Consider the following 18866-nt stretch of genomic DNA (forward strand, 5'->3'; position numbering starts at 1 on the left):
CACACTGTGTCAAACAGTGATTGACATGCATTCTGTAGTCATTCAAATTTAACATATACAGACAATCCCAGATGGCAAAATATATATTTATGCAAATGTTCCAAATGAAATGATTTTGCATAAATAGAACACATATAACTATGCTTTTAAAATTACTTTAGCCCACTGAGTGTCTTTATACTTGGTAATTCTGTTCTAGTAAACTGGATCATTTGGGGCATATAGATAGTTAGATGTGAGCTCCTACTGCATAAATTTAAAGGTCATGACATCATTGGAAAAGTGATTTCCCAGGAATGAGTCCTGTGCCCTTGACTTTATTCTGATTTGTTCATTCTTAACATTTCTGTTTATCAGTTTGGTTTCCTTGCTGGCTGCATCATGTATTTTTTTTAAAGCTAACATTACAAATCAAAAAATGATTCATTGGAAATGGAAATCTGAAAGTTTAAAAGACTGTGTAGTTGACAGAAAAAAAAATCTCTAATACTAATTAACTGTTCTCTGTCTTGTACTCTCTAAATGTGTCTGCCCATATTTAACTGTAGTCTTAATATGGCTATGTGGCTATTAATATGGCTATTTCATTTGACCATTTGTTACTCTGCCCTTCATAGAAAAGTATAAAAGATATATTGATATATAGGTAGGTCTAATTGTCTGAATAAACACATAAAATTGCACTTTTGAAGAGGAAAAAAATCAGATATTTACTCAAGGTATAAAAGCATCTTAGTCTCTTGTGTACCTGTGTTTGTAAGGATACTGATACTAAAAGTGCAAAATATAACTTGTAAAAATGTCAACCTCTGTAGCATGTAAGACAAACCAAGAACAACAACAAAATGATATTTGTATTGGTCTTGGAAAAAAAAAGGCAAATAGAATAGACAAGAAACTTATATGGTCACACTTTTAATAGTAAGCCGTTTTTATTCTCCAAATACAGGTGAGCTGAAAATTTTAAAGAAAGGCCCCTACTTAACTCTTCTTCATGAAGAAATAAAATATTTGCCATGCAAACCAAGGGAGTTAGTTAAACCCCTCCTACGCATTTTATAATTGCATATTCTTTAATAAATACTGTACCAGAGAAGTACTTCCAACCTTCGTTACAAATTGCCGTGAAGAGGTTTTATTGTGCAAACACTGATGCAAACTTTAACGGTCACAGTGAGAAGACAGTACTAAGCAGTATGGGGGTATATGGAGCTTGCATATTTGTGACTGAAAACAAAGCTTAACCATGGATTTTAGCTGGATACTTTCATTCTGCGAAGAGGCAGGGTCCTTGTTAAAAAACAGTGATAATAAAATGTCATTTGTATATGTTTTAGAAAGAAGAGTTTAATCTGCAGGCATCCATCATATATAGATTGAATAAGTCCCATGCAGAGAGTTAGAACAGAGCTTTGATCTAAACCCTGCAGGATCTTTTAACTTTCAAACTCCACATAAATGCAGCCATTAGAGTCCTCTGAAATGTTTCTAAACATGCTCACTTTGGCTGCTGCTAAGTATAGCACTGAGGCCTGAGGAACCCATTTACATTTTATTTAGGCATTGTCGAGTCACTGTCAACTATGTACTAGGTATATTGCTTTCACAGCAACCATAGTGTCTAGAATATAAATTTCTATAACTGCAATCATTGTTCCCCAAATGCATATTATTTAATCTTATTTTATCTTCTGAATTTTATGTATAAGAATGTCATTAAAGCCCCATTATCCAATGTTCTTTTGCTCCCTAGGTGGTATTTATGCTTATACTGTTATCTCAGCTGTGCTGAAAAATTTGGAAGAGCTTCAAGAAAATCAGTACAGTTACTCCAGATTAGTGATGTTATTGCTTATATCCACATGTTGCTTTTAGTCACGTATGACATTCAACTTTCTTACATGTTCTTGTTTCTACACAGTAGTGAAAAGAAGCCATTATCAAAATGTAGTAATGACATGGAGGCTAGGAATGAAACAGAGATCAGAAATTGAGAGAAAGTTCTGGTGACACTGATATCTCTGCTAGTCATAAATGGTTCCATCGAATTTAGTAAAGTAATTGGTAGCAGAGTGAAGCTACTGAGTGAGAATGCTCAGATGCAGTAGAAGTATACTGCAATTGCATGATCTAAAAAAACAGCGTTGCATGACATAAATCAATCAAACAAACAAACAAACCAGAAAAGTTTCTTCAGGGCTCCCACAATATTGTGGCTTCAGGGCAATGAGATGCTTAGAGTATAATTGTAAGCATAAGAAAAGGAAAGAAAAAGCAAAAGTTCTTCAAATCGTCAGGTTCTTAAAAACCCTCTTAATTTGGAAATTACGTTTTGATGGTGTGTGTGTATACAGAAGGAATAGTATGAAAAATTGTAAGCTTAACTGAACTACAAGAAAAGCACTAGGTAGCAGGCGGTAACATTCTTATTTCTGCCTCTGTCTGAGTTTAATGTCACGTATTACAGTTTATTAAGACAGTGGAAAACTGCAGATACACTCCTGGGCTTGCAGAAAAACATTCTGTAATTTGGATCGGTTCACTGATATATAAAGAGGTTGGAGATGTTCTACGGTCTCTTTTAAGACTTAGAAAAAAGGAATAAAATGAAGGCTTTCTTAAGCAGAGGAAAGGATGAAACATGAACAATCTGTAAGTTGTGTAAGGAATAGACAATATCTGAAGAGGAAAATACATACGATGAAGCAAGCAGGAAAACCATAGAAGCAGGAGATCAACCCTGATTTCATGATTCACTGATTAAATTGATAAACTGTCTTGAAAAGAATGAAAAGGGGATACTGATGGCTAGAAGATGTTTATGTTCCCAAATAACTGCTACAACAGATGGGTAAAACCCAACTACTCCTTTGTAAAACAGCAATTCAACATCAGTCTGCTACAAGTGTTGAAAGAGAGGTTTGTAGGGCTTTGTGTGTGTGTGTGTTGGAATTCTGGCAGTTCAGAGATAAAATAAAATTAAAGAATGGAAAATCTCATCTCTTTGTAGGACAGAATTTGCTCTAGGTTTTTCTTCACCTCAGCCTTTGGCATGGCAGACTCCTATTAACTGGGAAGGAGTGGATTGCTTGCTGGGTGAAGTGGTGGAAGTCCAGTGGGGAGTGGGGACTGACTCCATCTCTTTACCTGACTTTGTGTGACCTTGAATGAACCATTCAGGGCCAAATTTACTTCTTATCCCTTTCTTACTACTTCCACTAAGATGTTTCCCCTTCATGAATGTAATTAGAGTTAATTTTATGCTTTTCAGGCTTTTCAGTGGTGAATTCATTCCATCCAAATAATGTTTTATTTTCTATTAGCTCTATTCATCTTAACTGAGCAGTTTACAATGTAAACTTAGCTGCTGCTGTACTGGGCAAAATCAGGCTCTTTGCCTTGCAGAACTTCATCCACAGAAATGACGATAGAAATGTCAATCTGACTCAGGGATATACAGCAAGATTAATTCATTAGAGCCTTTAAAATGCAGCTTACAAATGAGAACAACATCTGTGGAATCTGGTTTTAGGTAGATGCAGTAACAGTCTCTTTGCCTCCTAGGTGGAGCTAAAGCACTTGTCTGCAGTACCTTGGCTTGTGGGATGGAGGAAAGCAAGTAATATAACAAACACCATTGCCTTTGCTTGCATTTCATGATTAGTATTACTTGCAATTTCATACATTCCCTGGAATGCATTCTAAAGAAAGAAAGAGAAAAGAAAAATGAGTCTTCATTCTGCATGGGACTGTCTTTTGTGAGATGGAGCTTAAATCAGTGCAGAATTTAGAGCCCTTTTTTATTTCTCTGCAGCCAGGCAGTGCTGCTCACTAGCTATACGCTTCAGCAGGCACTGCCAGGTACCTGTTCAGATGTCTGGAAAATTAATGTTCAATCTTCTTTCCCCTAGTCCTCATAAAGGATAGGTAAAGAATTTCTGGCCTCAGGATAGAGACTGAACATATTGTCTAGATGAGATCTGTTAGGTATTTATAAAGGAAGGAATGCCAAAGTCTAGAAAGTAATGATTTTGAAAAGAAACCAACAAACCAAGAGGCCATCATATATTGAGTGTAGACACAAAATCAAGGCAAATCTTGCAGCTTTATTTACTTTTGAATAAACATAGACTAACAAAACCAATTAAAAAAAAATAAAAAAAAATGCACACAAAAAAACACGAGAACAAATTCAACAGTGCCATTCACATATATAATCTATTTCTGGGATGTTCTTAAAATATTGGGAAAATCGCACTCCTCTTTCAGAGCTCTGGTGAAATTTGAATTAAGTCACAAGCATGTGTATAGGTCTGTACCTGTCTGCACAACTTACTACCAATCAGTATTCTAATTAATTTAATTTTCACAACCTCCTTTGTGGTGTTTAGTGCTGTCTGCATGTCCACAGTTTACGTGAATAGACAAAATGAAAAAATGGAGGAGACCTATCAAAAAGCCACAGGGTGAAAGTGGGAAAGGAAGATGCAAAAGCTAAATTTATGCAGAACAGAAAGACAAAAGACTTACAACAGATGTTACCAGAGTCTAAGAACATAAAAAAACCATAATAATAGCATTATAAAAAACAGGAAACATAAAGATAATATAATAACGTTATACTTAAAGAATATTTTTTTTCACAGTCTAAGGAAAAAAAAGAGAATCAAGAGGTTGCTGGTGGCCGGTGGACCAGCTGCACACCAATGTCAACTAGCACCTGGGATAAGATTATGGCTACCTGGAAGATAACATACTAGGTGAAACAGCTACAGCAAGTGAGCAAAGCAAATTCACTGTAGAAGAGGAGGTCAGATCCTTTCCTCTGGTTACTGTGCTTCTGTCTACAATTTTGGACTCATGAAACAAACAGATTTTAACAGCCAAGAAGGTGCTGATGGATCTTTATGTCTGGCATCTGGCCTGTCTGCATTGCTTGTGATTTTAATTTAATTAATTTTTTATAATGTCTTACAATGGTTTTTAATTATTTAATTTGCTCCTTACAATTGTTTTTAATGATTTAATTCATGTTTTTTTTTTTCCCCATATGTTTTTGCATATAATAATCAATGACACAGATCCTACAATGACTTCCTTATTGGACAACCTCATTTCCACAGTGGATCTGCATAAAGAGTCTTTCCCCACATCTTTGAATTAAGCAGTAATAAAACACTGCACTGAAATATATATATATATATATACGTTGTAATCCTTATCCTTTAATCCCTTAAATTCAAGGATCTTTATTTTGCCCCATCTTCCACTCTTCCTCTCTCTCTATTTTTTTTTTTTTTTTTTAGCTGTAACAGAAGCCATGTGCCTGACAGGAAGTAAGGCTTTTAAATTACTACTTGATAAAGAAAATCAGGTATTTATATTGCAATATTGATCATGTATTATGGAAATTGAAGTGTTTGGAAGTCAAGTTTCATCTTTAAAAATGGATAGACATAATCACTTTTTTTGCTGTGTACATGCCTATACCAAGTTTTCACAAGAGAAAATCTTCCAATCAGGTTTGAAATTCTAAATTTCTGGACTGCCATGTATTTTTGTTCTGCATAATAATCTGAATTATAAATACAAAACCAAAGAAGAACATTATTTTAATGTGTTTTGAGCCCTAACTGTCAGTAGAATCTGGTCTTTGCCTTTACATGGGTATTAAACTGAGATTTGTAGCTCAGAATAAAGTTCTGCCTTGAATTGCCTGGTGAGAAGTTGGAGTGACTATGTGACATTATGTTTTATAATGGTAAAGCTTTTTCTACAGGTGTACATACCCTGACCCTGCTCTTTTGGAGCAATGGGCTCCAGTATATTTTATAAATTAAGGTATCTATTCTAAATCCAAACTAGGTCATTATCTGGAACTTGAGGCCACAAACAATCAACTTTCCGTATGAGTCCTCCCTCAAATCCAAAGCTTCTAGATGAGTATGCCACAAAACAAGACCAAGTAAAATTCAGGGTCCCTCTCACTATTTCAAATTATTTCCTCCTCCAAGCATATCAAGTATTGCAAATATACAATCCTGGTTAACGGCCATATTCCATAAAATATCTCTAGCTTATATACTGGGCAATTCTCTGAAGAGTTACTAATCAAACATGGAAATACCCCATGCCCTATAAAATATGTTAGTGATTTTTAATTGTGTATTGTATGTTTTGGCATGAGGCAGAGTATAAAGCCTTTCTGAGCACTGTAGACTAAAATAAGTAGCATTAAATTAATCTTTAAAAAGTATCTACACAGATCTTACCATCTTTGCTCTGGCAAAATCATTACTGAAGTCTTGGACAGATTCTCAAATACAGCAACTGCAATTCATACCATTTGATAGACCTGGTTACATATGGAGAAAAACACCTCTAAAGCTGTACCCTAATGTCTGCACCAGCTGCCCTTCAAAATGTCTATGCTTATGCATGCCCAGATGTTTTCTTTGTTATTTTAATTTTAATTTAATTTAAATATGTATTGAGAAAAACATGCACCTGAAGGATGCATGAATCACATCAATGCATTGCATTCATTGGAATTCAAGCATTTTAAATAAACAAAGAATTTGCCCCTGTGCCTTGGCAGTGCTGTCATGGAACCAGTTTGCTCTCTGAAGAGGGAGTGTCAAGGCAGGTGGAAGGCTTAGCTGCGAAAACAAGCTCATGGTCTAATCTATAGCTAAGCAAAGCTGAAAAGAAATGTTAATTAAACTGCAATTACTTTACGACAAGATTTGCATGTCAGTTGATGGTAGCAGGAAACAAACACGGAACTGATGTCTGGAATCACAGGACTATACAGCCTTAAAGCAAACTGCATAGTTGGCCCACAGTTATAGAGCTGACCAACTCTGGGATGCTGCATCATCTGTGAAGGCCACAGCAAGTCCTAATGGAGGGATAAGTAAGAAGGTGTTCAAAGTATTTTTCTGCATGACTGTTACTTGAATTAAAGCTGTTGCAAATCATCATTTAAATGAAATACCAATTTTATCAAAAAAAAAAAAAATTAAATCCTGTGCTGTAGGCTAGCTGTTAGGCACCACGCAGTTTTGAAAGACCTGCAAAGAAGAAAGGTGGTGTGATTCATGGGGAAACAAAACAGGTAGAAGCAGAGCAAATAGCCAGCATGCAGGGACTGAGACTGCTGGGAATGCTGGTATTTCAGATCTAAATGCTGCACAATTGTAAGAGCAAGAACTCTCTTTGTAACGCAGATATGCCCATGGAGGATAAAGATCAGACAATGAAGTTTTAAAAAAGTAAAGAATGACTTTACAGTCTTAAGAAGGGTATGGAGAACACTGCAACTGTGTTAGAAATGTTTAATGAGAGAGACTACAAAGAGATAAATGTGTTGCTGTTTTGCCTTATCTTATAAAACTGACACCAAGAAGCAGGAAAGAATGGATAGGCTACAGAGTCTGGCATTCTGCTGTCCACATTGAAAACCAAGGACAAAAGCTTGACAATGAGAAGCATGGTCATTTGTGAAGTAAATAGGCATCTCTAGGAGAGGCTGTTGACAGAAAGAGGGCTATGCCTCCAAATATTAAAGGGAACTGGCAGTGAAAGATCATAACAATGGTCAAAACTATGATGCTGATAAAATGCAGAACAAAAATCATAAGGTCAAAAGTGAAAAAAAAAATCAAGATTAGGAGAAAAAATTATGTTGTATGCAACAGAGGAAAAATGCTTTAAGTCAACCTGAAATATATGCTGAATTTTTTGCCCCTATTTTATTTTATTTTATTATTTTATTTTATTTTATTTTATTTTATTTTATTTTATTTTATTTTATTTTATTTTATTTTATTTTATTTTATTTTATTTTATTTTATTTTATTTTTAATTAAAGGATTTCCTAACTGTGACAGTCCCAGAGTGGAGTTACACTGACAGAAGAAGCACTCAGGGCTATGGTTTCCGGAATGGGATATTTCCACCAGTTCACAGAGAAGGCGGACAATATTGTCACAAACTACTAAAGAAGAAAAGAAGAAATCTCAGACAAACTTTTCTGACTACAATGAAGTGAATGTAGTGGCTATTTTTAAGGCTGCATTGCTACAATATCCATAATAAGGAAAATTATTATAAGCAGTAGAATTCTGAGCATGACAAAACATCGTGGCACTATGGGACACATATTAATATACTGGATTGCATTTTCACCGCTGATGAGCAGTTCCAGTCAACCCTGCAAAGATGGGTTACTCCAAACAGTGAAGAATTCAAAATCCAGCAATGGCCAGAACCCAAGATATGTTGGGTCACATGAAGTTGCTTTTTTCTATAGCAAATTTGTGCACTGTGGTTGGAAAAGGAAATCTCTAAGAGGATCCAGACAGTAATATTACCAGATTTAAGAGCTGACAAGGTTTAATAGCTGCATATTTCACACCTAGAGACAACGCTATACCTGAAACGAGCCAGAGAACAACCTTACATTTTGACATGGACACTTAGTTGAAAACACACAGGGAAATGTGCAAGGTGTGTGTCTTTGATCACCCACAGAAGGAAACTTTTTAGATTTGGGAAATCACAGCCTAGTTTTTTAGAAAATGTGTGGACAGGCTTCTACAGTTGTAAGGTTGAGAACAGCATGGTCACAGTTGTCCTGTGAACGCTAAATCATGCCAGCAAGAACTGTGATAAGGTATTGCTGGCAGATTTAACAAAGTATAGCATACTAAGTTTACCATGGTCATAGTACATGTCAGATTATTTCAAACTTGTTAGCACAAAACAAGATGCAAAAATAAATTATGATCCCCCAGGCTCTTACAAAGCAATGGAAAAGTACATTTGGCATTAGTTCCATCCCAGAAACTGATGGCAAAGATCAAGAGACAGGAAAAGATGCTGACAATGCTGAAACATTATAAAACATCATCCAGTGAAATAGATAATAGTCCATTGCAGAGACTAATGTACTAAATAAACACCCTTGTGACGTAAATTAAAGGCAATCTGCAGTAGCTCATCAGAGCAGGTATGGGTTTGATCTGATCTGAAAGTCTGTGAGAGAGAACCAGGTGGAGCTCCAATGCAAAACTGAAGAACCTGAGGTTTCTGCACACAGCAGATGGGAGCCAAAATCCCAGCAAGCAAAAGCCAATATGTAGGATGGTAATAAATGTATAACCACAGACGGATGATGGCAACAAAAGCAAAATTGAAGAAAACTGCAGAATACTAACAGACTGTTCAGATCAGGGCAGGAAGAAAACACAAAATGTGCAGGTCACAAGAGAGGCACAAATGGCAAAACAGAAGGCCTAATCCTCCTGGGGCACTGTTAGTAACAGCTGCAGTAGCAGCCTCACTAGCAGCATCAGCAGCCCAAGCCATGCTCTAGAACAACATAATGAAAGGTGTATGAATCTTATCAGCTTCTCTCAGGTTCTTATGGAGTGACTAATTCTAGTAAACTTTGACCTCAGGAAGTAAGAAAATGATAGAGAGTGCAATCAAATAAAGGAAGGGAAGGATGTAGAAATACTGGATCCTGGTGGGAGGTACACAGATTGCAGGAAGGAAGAGGTTGGAGGTGCCACTCTGACAGCAATTTATGTAGACAGAGCTGACGGGAACCTACCTGCAGCTGCACCACCTTACTTAATTTAGTTTTACAAGCACTGACTCCTCTGACATTATTATTCCCTATGTAGTACACAAAACAGGAACCACACCACCCACATGCAGACAGAGAAAAATGACAAGGAAGTCCAAATAGGATATATAGATCTGAGACCTGACCCTCATAGGTCAGGGGTGCACGCCCACTGGTTGCAGACAAAAGCTCATCTTCGTCACTGTGATGGAAGACAATGGTTTCAGAGTTACAGATATGAGATAAGCTGATGGCTGGCTACACAATAAATAAAGTGGAGATCTGGATTGAATGTTAACATTATCACAAGTGCCTAAATGCAATGGAGTGCTAGACAAAAAAATCCCATATTACCTTTAACTGGTTGCTATGTCAATTACGTATGTAGGCCAGTGGGGATACACCATTTATGTCTCAAAACTACTATAGGCACTTTAACTCACACTGCACCCAAGATAATAAATATTGTTTCAGTATGGCTGGAGCATGTTGCCTTCATGCATCTATCATTCTTCTAGTCCTGGAGCTGGCTCATTCATTGCTAACTTGAACACTACAGTGTGCTGTACAAGCTGACTCTTAAATCACGTTCAGAACAAAATTTGTGTGTTCAAAATAGTTGTATTTTTCTTCATAAAGAATTTCATTAAGGATTTCTAATAACTATGTGACATAGGATGCTGCAAAAATTATATTCAAGTGACCTAGTAAATATATGCTATTTTTCACAAGAGAATGATATTCTGTTAACATGAATGATGATGTCATTCTCCCATGTTTATCCCTATATATTGCCCAATGTAGCAACCTATATCTGAATGCTACATATTGCCCAATGTACCCAATACATTTTGGAACATATTTAATGGAAAATATAGTAGTAGACTACGGTGATCACAATGATTACGATCTTAGAAAAGGATTTGCAAGCCATCTCTAATCTCAAGACCACAAAACACCAACTTAACATGAGACTAATTGAGCAAAACCTTCAGGAATCAACAACAACAACAAAAGCTCTTCATTGCTAGGCAAATTGAAGGACAGGGCAATGTTACGCCATAGAAATGATACACATTCCAACAGCAGACCCAAATGGCATATGTTGTAACAAAACTCAGATTGTCAAGATGCTAAAAGACAGATAAGTAGTCACAATCTAGATAGACTGAATATCTTGATACTTTTAAAGACAGATTATTTTGTATTCTGTCCTAAAATTTTCCTGTGGTATATCAGAGGAATTCAAATAACTTTTGATGAATTTCACTGACGTTTATTGGATTAAAGAGCTTTTCTCATTACTGTGTTGACATTGAGAGAAAATAGGTAAGTAATTCAAATAAGAGACACTCACCACATTGGGATGTGTCTTTTCTACATCAGCAAGCATCTGACTTTGCAAAATGCAAATTTTCAGACTCCAGTTTTAGTGGAAACTGACAAATTCAAATTACTTGTTTGAACAGAATTGACATACATTTTCTTTTGTGGCAATGAAATTTGTGTGAGGAAGGCATGAAACCAGTTGAAACCCATAAGGCTGTTAGAAGCATTGTCCTAGTTCTGAAAACTGATCCCTAGTGTAGAGCAGAAGACGACTTGTTACTTCAGTGTATCTTTTTTTTTTTTTGAGTTTCTGTTAACAATCAATGTTTCCTTTATTCCTACCCGCTCTATAAATGCATATATATGAATATATATATATATATCTATACACCTTGATTTAACTTCAGACAACAGAATTTCAGAATAAAAACAACTACATGGCACCTCAGTTAATTTATTTTCATCTACCTTAAAAAGCCATATATTATAATCTACAACATTATATAAAACTGTCACATGGCAGGAGCTTTTTCACAGGAAAATTATGGCAACAGTATAATAAAAAGAATTAAGATGAAGTCATCAGTTGTTCATATCTGAACAGAGCTTCCTCTACTGTTCTGTACAATTAATCGTGACTTTTAACGACTGTTTTTAGAATAAGAGAATAATAGCTTAAGAACTTTTAAATACTGTTGCTATAAGCAAAGATTTGACTCCTGAGGATACTGACCTGGGACTCTAAACACTACCCTGAGATCCAGCATTATGAACTTTATAGTGAGTATAAATATTACAGTGGTAAGATGCTTGTTAAATTGTAGTTTTTTATTTTTCTAAAAAAAATCTCTTCCTAAATCTTTCTAAAAAAAATCCTCTCCTTTAGGATAAGGAAAAGGGAAACGTTCCTGATGTGTCTGAAAATACTGGTTGTACAAAACTTGTGTTTAAGGATACCATAGAACACAAATCCATAGAAGGGCAAGTGTTTGATACGTTACCTACTACTCTGGCTCCAGCCTTTGTGAGAAAGGATCTTTCCAATGCTGCAGGAATTCATTTTCCAAATTTACAGTGCCTTCTTTGTCCATATTAGCTTGAATTTGCACTTAATTCATTCAACTGTTGTATTTTATGATCACATAAACATCCTTTTTCACATCAGTCTTCACAGTTTACCATTTTGCTTATGATTTTGCTATGCAAAATGTGTACTTAATCTCCATTAAGAACTCTGGCCTGAAAATTAGATATTGACTTAAAGTATACTTTCCAGGACTAGCAATTTCTTTATTCTATCTGTAAAAGACTAAGCAATCTAATAAAAACAGTTATTAAAGTATCTCTTACTTTTACCTAGAACTTTCCTAAAGTTAATGGAATATTATTTGAATACATCTGCTAACTTATTATTTTATAGTAAGTTGACCTTGTTTGAGGTGGTAATCAAATTAAACTCTAGCTATTTTCTTTCGAAAGGATATTTTTATTAATCTTCTAACTGTCTCTCTGGAAGAAAGGAAGCATTCAAGAATAGATAAAAGAGGAGCTTCTCGAAGACAAATATAGTATAATAATCATAAAAAAATAAAGATCCCTAGGACTTTAGTCTGCTGTAAAAGACTCCAATTTTCTCTTTTGACTTTGGTACTATCTAGGGAGTCAAGCAGAGTTAGGCTGTAGACAAAGAGACACAGAGATAAAGGATATGTCTAAACACGCAGATAAGCCAGGATTCAAACATTTTCTAGTTAGCATTTCTTGACCTCCCACAGCTTTGTGCACACAAGCTTATAAGTGGGTAGACATGACTCAAATCCAGAGGTCTCTGGAAAGTGAGAAACTGTGAACATTTCCCACCCCAACACTTACCTAATATAGAAAATAGGTTGATCAAGCATAGGCAAGGTCACCTGCATTTCAAAGTCAGCTTTTTGAATTGAGGAGTTTTTCATGTTAGCTTGCTCATTGTTTAAATTATCTAACACATGGCTTAACAAACAAGTTGTGTAATGGTGAGTAGTCTTCATTAGTCTACAGCATTTGCCATTTGAGACATTTTACTTTAAAAGTCACATGTGATTCAGTTATCAGTGAGATAAATACTATGGCTGCTCTCTTTGTGTTGTTCTCATGACACACCTTTGCTTGAGTTTCACTGAGTTGTAAGAGGGTTGCAACAATAAATAAAAATGGAGAACTGTTCCATGTCAAGCTATGTTGCTTCTGTATGCTCTCTCTCTCTTCTCATTCAGAGCTTGAATGAGCTATCACATCATATAGGGCATATCTGTTTCAGATTTTGTTTACTACTTCAAATACAGCTTCCCTGAGTAATACAGTTTGGAAATTGTTTCATGCTGATTAAGGATGATCTATGCATATTCCTTCCTTCTTGAGGTAAAACTCAGGATGAACCCACTCAAAAAACCTGTCTGTTAAGTTCAAGATCTCTAGTAGGAACTAACATTTTTCATATTTTTGAAAGAATTTAAGTGTTTTCCTGTGATGTCAGAATATAAGCTCTCTTTAGCAGAGCGGACCTGCAGGTGTGAGGAGGTGCACATATGATCATGAATTACACTTCCTTCATCTACAGTAGTAACTGAGAAGTATTGCAAAGAGATAACTAAGGTCAACTTTCATGCCTCATGACTTAATTGAAGGTCTGTTCTTCATTCTGTCCTAATCTTACATTTATTTCCATGGAGATGCAGGTTTTGAACACATTCATCCCCGAATGACTTCCACTCCTTTGTTATTAGGCAGGTGTGCAGCATGAAAAACAACCACCTTAGAGAAATTCTGTGCGTTCATGTTGCTCCAATGAATACGAGCCTTTCTTGATGTTTTGTAAGCTGCACTTTCAGATGAGTCAACAGGGAGTAGCCTTAAATGGGTAGCCATGCTCATAAACATGAGGCTTGACTTGTAGGCTTCATAGTCCATATGGGGTGTGCCATCTCTGAAGGCAGTCTAAGAAAGTTCAGGGTAGATTTTTTTTTTAAAGTAACTCTATTGAAAGCCCTTTTTAATGATTCTTTTGTTCTGAAAGCTAAACCTCTGTGTAGTTATGCTGGTGTCATTAGTATGAACTTGTTCTTCATTTTTCTCCTCATTAAATTGAAATATTTTGCAATAAGGAGGTCTCCAGGTCACACTTTCTGACATGAATAAAGAAATATCCTAGGTCATTTCAGGGTAGATTCACATAAGAAATTTTAGAGAAGAATTTGTCAATTCTACTTTGATAGTTTTCATTCCCTTAACTGTCTATATTGCAGATTAGATATTTATTAGACTTTACTGACATTTGCATTTGAGATCTGAATGAGGCTTTCTTAAGAGGAATACTGTGATTCAATATAAATCAGCATAGCGCTTTATGAAATAAGATCAAAGCCAAAATGTTAGCAGCTTTTACTGAATCTGGATTCAGAAACATGAAGATGCCCTTTTAGAGCACAAAGGCGGTGTGGTTCCTAAGCAGAAGTGGTAAAATGAAGACTCCCAGCACAATGAGTCATGTTTCCCTAAGGCAGAGATATGCACAACTGAGAATAAAGCAAGAAGGTAACTACATTAGCTGCAGTTGGAAGAGGAATTTATGAACTGAAAGCTAGGTCAGTGGAGCTCCATTCTCTGATCTCTCCTCAGATACCCATCCTGGAAGGTGTTCACATTGAAACAGAAGTGGGTACTGCTGTGAGTGAAAGGAATACTGAGGGAATCTTTGTCTGGCCACTTGTAGCCACTTGTCTGGGACAAAACAGATGTATCTGAAGCCTAAATTTTCCCTTTGGCCTTACAGAGTCCTCTGAAGTATTGGTCAGACTCACCAGATAGATCCAAGGCTTCTCAGCTTTACACCTATAAAACCATCTCATTACTACACATTTGACAGTTATACCTAGAAAATACTGAGTAAGATTTTAATTACAGATATTAAATGACTACATGTCCAACTTCACACAAAGTAACATTCACAGCAATGAAAGGATCTGTACAGATTATGACTGTGACTAACGATTTCAGTGCAGGTCCTCCCGACTTATCCAATGGTAAAACAAATCTTGTATATCAGACGAACACACAACTCCTCTGTGTGATCTCATAACACCTGAATGAAGGAATATCTGCAAGACGGCCAGTGGATTTATTTAGATGTTAAACTAGTGGGAGAAGAAGCAGATACCTCCTGATTCTGTGATCATCATTAATATGCAATATACCTAGATTCTTAATGCCTAGCAAACTTTGCACAATAGCTGTACATTTAAGAATAATAAAATACTTTTGTTCAGTATTTGTCTTTCCCACATGCTTTTTATAAGGCTATGAAGAGTTAACTTTGTACAGTTAGAAGGCAAAGAGATGCAGGAAATGTACCCAGCTGTTGAATGAAGCATCAAGACATGAGCAGGACCACTACCTGAGGCAGTTTTTCTGTCTAAAACCATAGGAAGCATTATATACTGGATATTAATTCTTAACAACAGACCTTTGAAGCGACTTTGAAGATACTGGGTGATTAAAACATATAGAGGAAGCAAGGAGAGGCTGACCCTGTGGAATGGGAGAGGCTGGGAGAGATGGAAGGATATGCTGGGGGTTGCAGACAGGAGCCTGGCCAGCCATTCTACTCTCCAACTGATGCTGAGGGTCAACACAACAGCCTTATTCAAGGACTCTGTTATCAAGTGTTTTCAGGTATTCAATCTGCGCTAATTTTTTCATAGAGAAAAATGTTCTTTACTGCTTATGGTCTCCACCCCATGAAAGCGGTGTCTTCACACTTGACCTGCTCTGAGGCCACGGGGTGAAGGACGGGTCCTGAGGCTCTTGGGAGCAGCTGCAGAGTGAATCAAGCTTAGAAGAAATTGCCCATCTACAGGAACTGCATCTGGGGCTAACTGTGGTATTGTCTTGAGGGGATATTGATAAAACTCTAGCTGAGAGTGAAACTATTCTTTGGGATAAGTCCACAACATACCCTTCACGTTCCCTTAAGCTTATTCAAAGACAACTTTCTACAGAATATTCTTAACACAGAATGGAACGCAAGCTATCATTTCCTCCTCTTTCAGAAGAGTTTAATGCAGCTGCAATATCACAGTTGGTAATTACAGAAACATTGGAGAGACAATTAAAAGAATATTGTGTAGGTTTTATCCATTATCTTACAAACTCATAAAAAATCTTTTTATTAGCATAGTTGGCATTAGCAAGCTATACTTCTGGAAATTTTAACTGCCCAAATTGGTACTCTGCTGATGTTGGAATATCAGTAAGGTGCAAAAACACTTCCAGAGAATCTAAACATAAATCTAAACATATTTTTTTTAACTCAAGTGTCAACTAACTTAACTAATTAAAATTTCTCCCCATCTACTATTTAGGGAGAAAAAGAAAAGACTATCTCATGCAATGCCAGTACAATGATAATCATTTTCAAGCCAGAACAGCAGTGCAAATTTTAAGTAGTTATTTGTTATTTGATTTCCATCATTTGCATTATTTTGTGCTTGACTGCATGAGAGGTTCCTCTTTTTTTTGGGGGGGGGGAAGGGAGTCCACAATCATTTTTTCGAAAGTGATGTTCAATCATTTTTTGGAAAGTGATGTTCTATGAAGCAACAGCAGTTCACAGATCATGGGCTTATAATGATGTTAAAATAAATCAGGAAACATTAAATCTGTCCAAATAAGAATGCAGTGCAAACCTAGTGCCCACAAAGATGCCTTGCATAGGCATATTCTGCGGAAGATAAAGTTATAAAATGCAGAATGCAGCTTGCATATTAAACCCAAAGGTTAACATAAATAAATAGTCTACCTCCCTTGAGGATGCTTTCTCAGAGAAGGCAGATTGCCATGTGAGAAGAATAGAGATGTCTCTGTGCTCAGCAGCAGGTACAGCTTCAGACTTTTTGTAGGAAGGGGAGAACTGAGGGTTCCCCCTCTCAGGACTTTCTGCCTCCTTTGTCACACGCTGGGGACATGCCCAAAGCTGAGGGTGGCAATCAGCTGCAGGAATGGGACACACCACACGAAGCTGCTACCCAGAAGTGCAGCTCCTAAAGCTCCAGAAGTACTACATGAATGCTGGAGGGCCACACAGCAGCCATTTCTTTGCAAGTACCCAAAATTACAGTGGAAAAGCAGAGAGATGGGATCATGAGAAACAGGGCCAAGTGCTGGTGAGCAAGTGGAAAAGCAACTCCTCTAGATTTCCAGATTAATTAGGACCACAGGATAATGCAGGATGGAAGAGACCTGAGGATGTCCCCCATCCGACCTCCTGCTCAAAGCTGGGCCAGCTGTGGAGTCAGGCCAGGTTGCTCCAGGCTTTATCTAATTGGGTCTTGGAAACCTCTGAGGACATAAACGGAACAATATCTGTGGGCATCCTCCTCCACTTCTGGGCTGCACTCATGAAGGGAAAATTTCTCCTTAGGTTTAGTCTGAACATCTCTTGTTTCAGTTTATTCCCTTGTCCATCCTCCTCAATTCACACCTTCCTATATACTAACTAGCAGTGACACTGATCTCCTTTGCAAAGCAACATGAGGAAGGTTTCGTAGTAATGCTCACCCCAAATCGTCACTAATCTGAAAGGTTAGTGACTATGTGTGTTATGTGTGTTTAATCTGCCCCACAGACCAACAATAGAGAATAAATTTCAGTTCAAAGTCTAAGATAAAAGTGAAATATTTCTAGTAAAATAAGTTTCAGGATAATATTTAAAAAGAGTTTCTATGGAATCATGTTTGACTGTTGTTCATCCTTTCAATTTTGTATGCACACTCTTATTTGAAAGCCGGTATTCATTCTGAACTGGATGTGCTGGAATTTCCACTTCCACAATGACTAAATGAAGTGGTCAGCCTGTTCTGGAAAACTGTTCTAAATCTTCTCAAATTCACTGAAATAGATCACCTTAGAGGGGCAAAATAAAAATGAGAATCAAAATAGAAGTGCCTTCATTTCAGAGCATTAGTATCTCCCTCCTAAAAGCTTTCAGCTAAAAATCCCTCACCAGGTACAGTCTGTGCAATTTATATTCAGTCTACTTATGATCTTTCTTTTTCTTTAAGGAGTGATTAGATTTTATTTTATTTTATTTTATTTATTTTATTTTATTTTATTTTATTTTATTTTATTTTATTTTATTTTATTTTATTTTATTTTATTTTATTTTATTTTATTTTTTATTTTTTTTTTAATTACCAGGATGCAAGTTTAAATGATCCTCTTATGCAATGACGTATTGCTAGAGATACTAGTTGAATGGGAGTAGGTTGCTGGCATAATAAATGATGAACATTGTCAAATAGGAAAACCTATAAGAACTCAAAAAACATTTTGATTTTGAGTATTTCTGGTCCCATGTAGTTGCTCCGTTCAAAGCACTTTTCAAAGAGTTTTACTATCAGAGAGGTGCCCAGTGCTTCATGAAAATCTCTCTCTTCCAAAGGATTTATTACTGGTTTTCTTAAAATACTTACATAGACTTTCGTGGCTTCAGAGAATGCTGAGTCCAATATCCAGCTCTACAAACAAAAGGAAACTGAGAAGGTAACAAGAAAATGAAGTTTCTGATTTTGAAATAAGCTGCCAACGGATGGTGGGGTTTATCTGTTCTAGCACAGCGCCCAGTAAGGGTGTGTAGCACATCATTATGTAGTCAAATTTAGCCTCTGGCTTACAGCAGGTATTTCAGTAATTTCTTCAATTAGTGCAGCCACTCCCTCAGCAGGGCTTAACAAAAAGCTCCTTAAAGCATTTAAGGTTTGGGAGCTGCTGGCAGAGTCTTGGTGGCTGATTTTACATCTTTTGTGCAAAGTCAGTGAGGAGACGAGCTGAGGCTTTCAATGGATGGATGTTTCCACATGTCCCAAGG

At 36.5% G+C, this 18866-nt stretch overlaps 1 long non-coding RNA gene across 1 annotated transcript in view; it reads right to left on the minus strand.

Annotated features, from left to right (window-relative positions):
* LOC308193691 overlaps positions 1-12907 on the minus strand; it is a 39151-nt gene extending 26244 nt beyond the window's left edge. Inside the window, exon 1 of the long non-coding RNA XR_013949853.1 lies at positions 12836-12907. This is a non-coding gene — a long non-coding RNA (uncharacterized lncRNA). The remainder of the gene's footprint in view (positions 1-12835) is intronic.
* Positions 12908-18866: the final 5959 nt, after the last annotated feature.

The sequence above is a fragment of the Anser brachyrhynchus genome (genome assembly GCF_964034855.1).
Source record: "Anser brachyrhynchus genome assembly, chromosome: 3".
NCBI classification, from domain to species: domain Eukaryota; kingdom Metazoa; phylum Chordata; class Aves; order Anseriformes; family Anatidae; genus Anser; species Anser brachyrhynchus.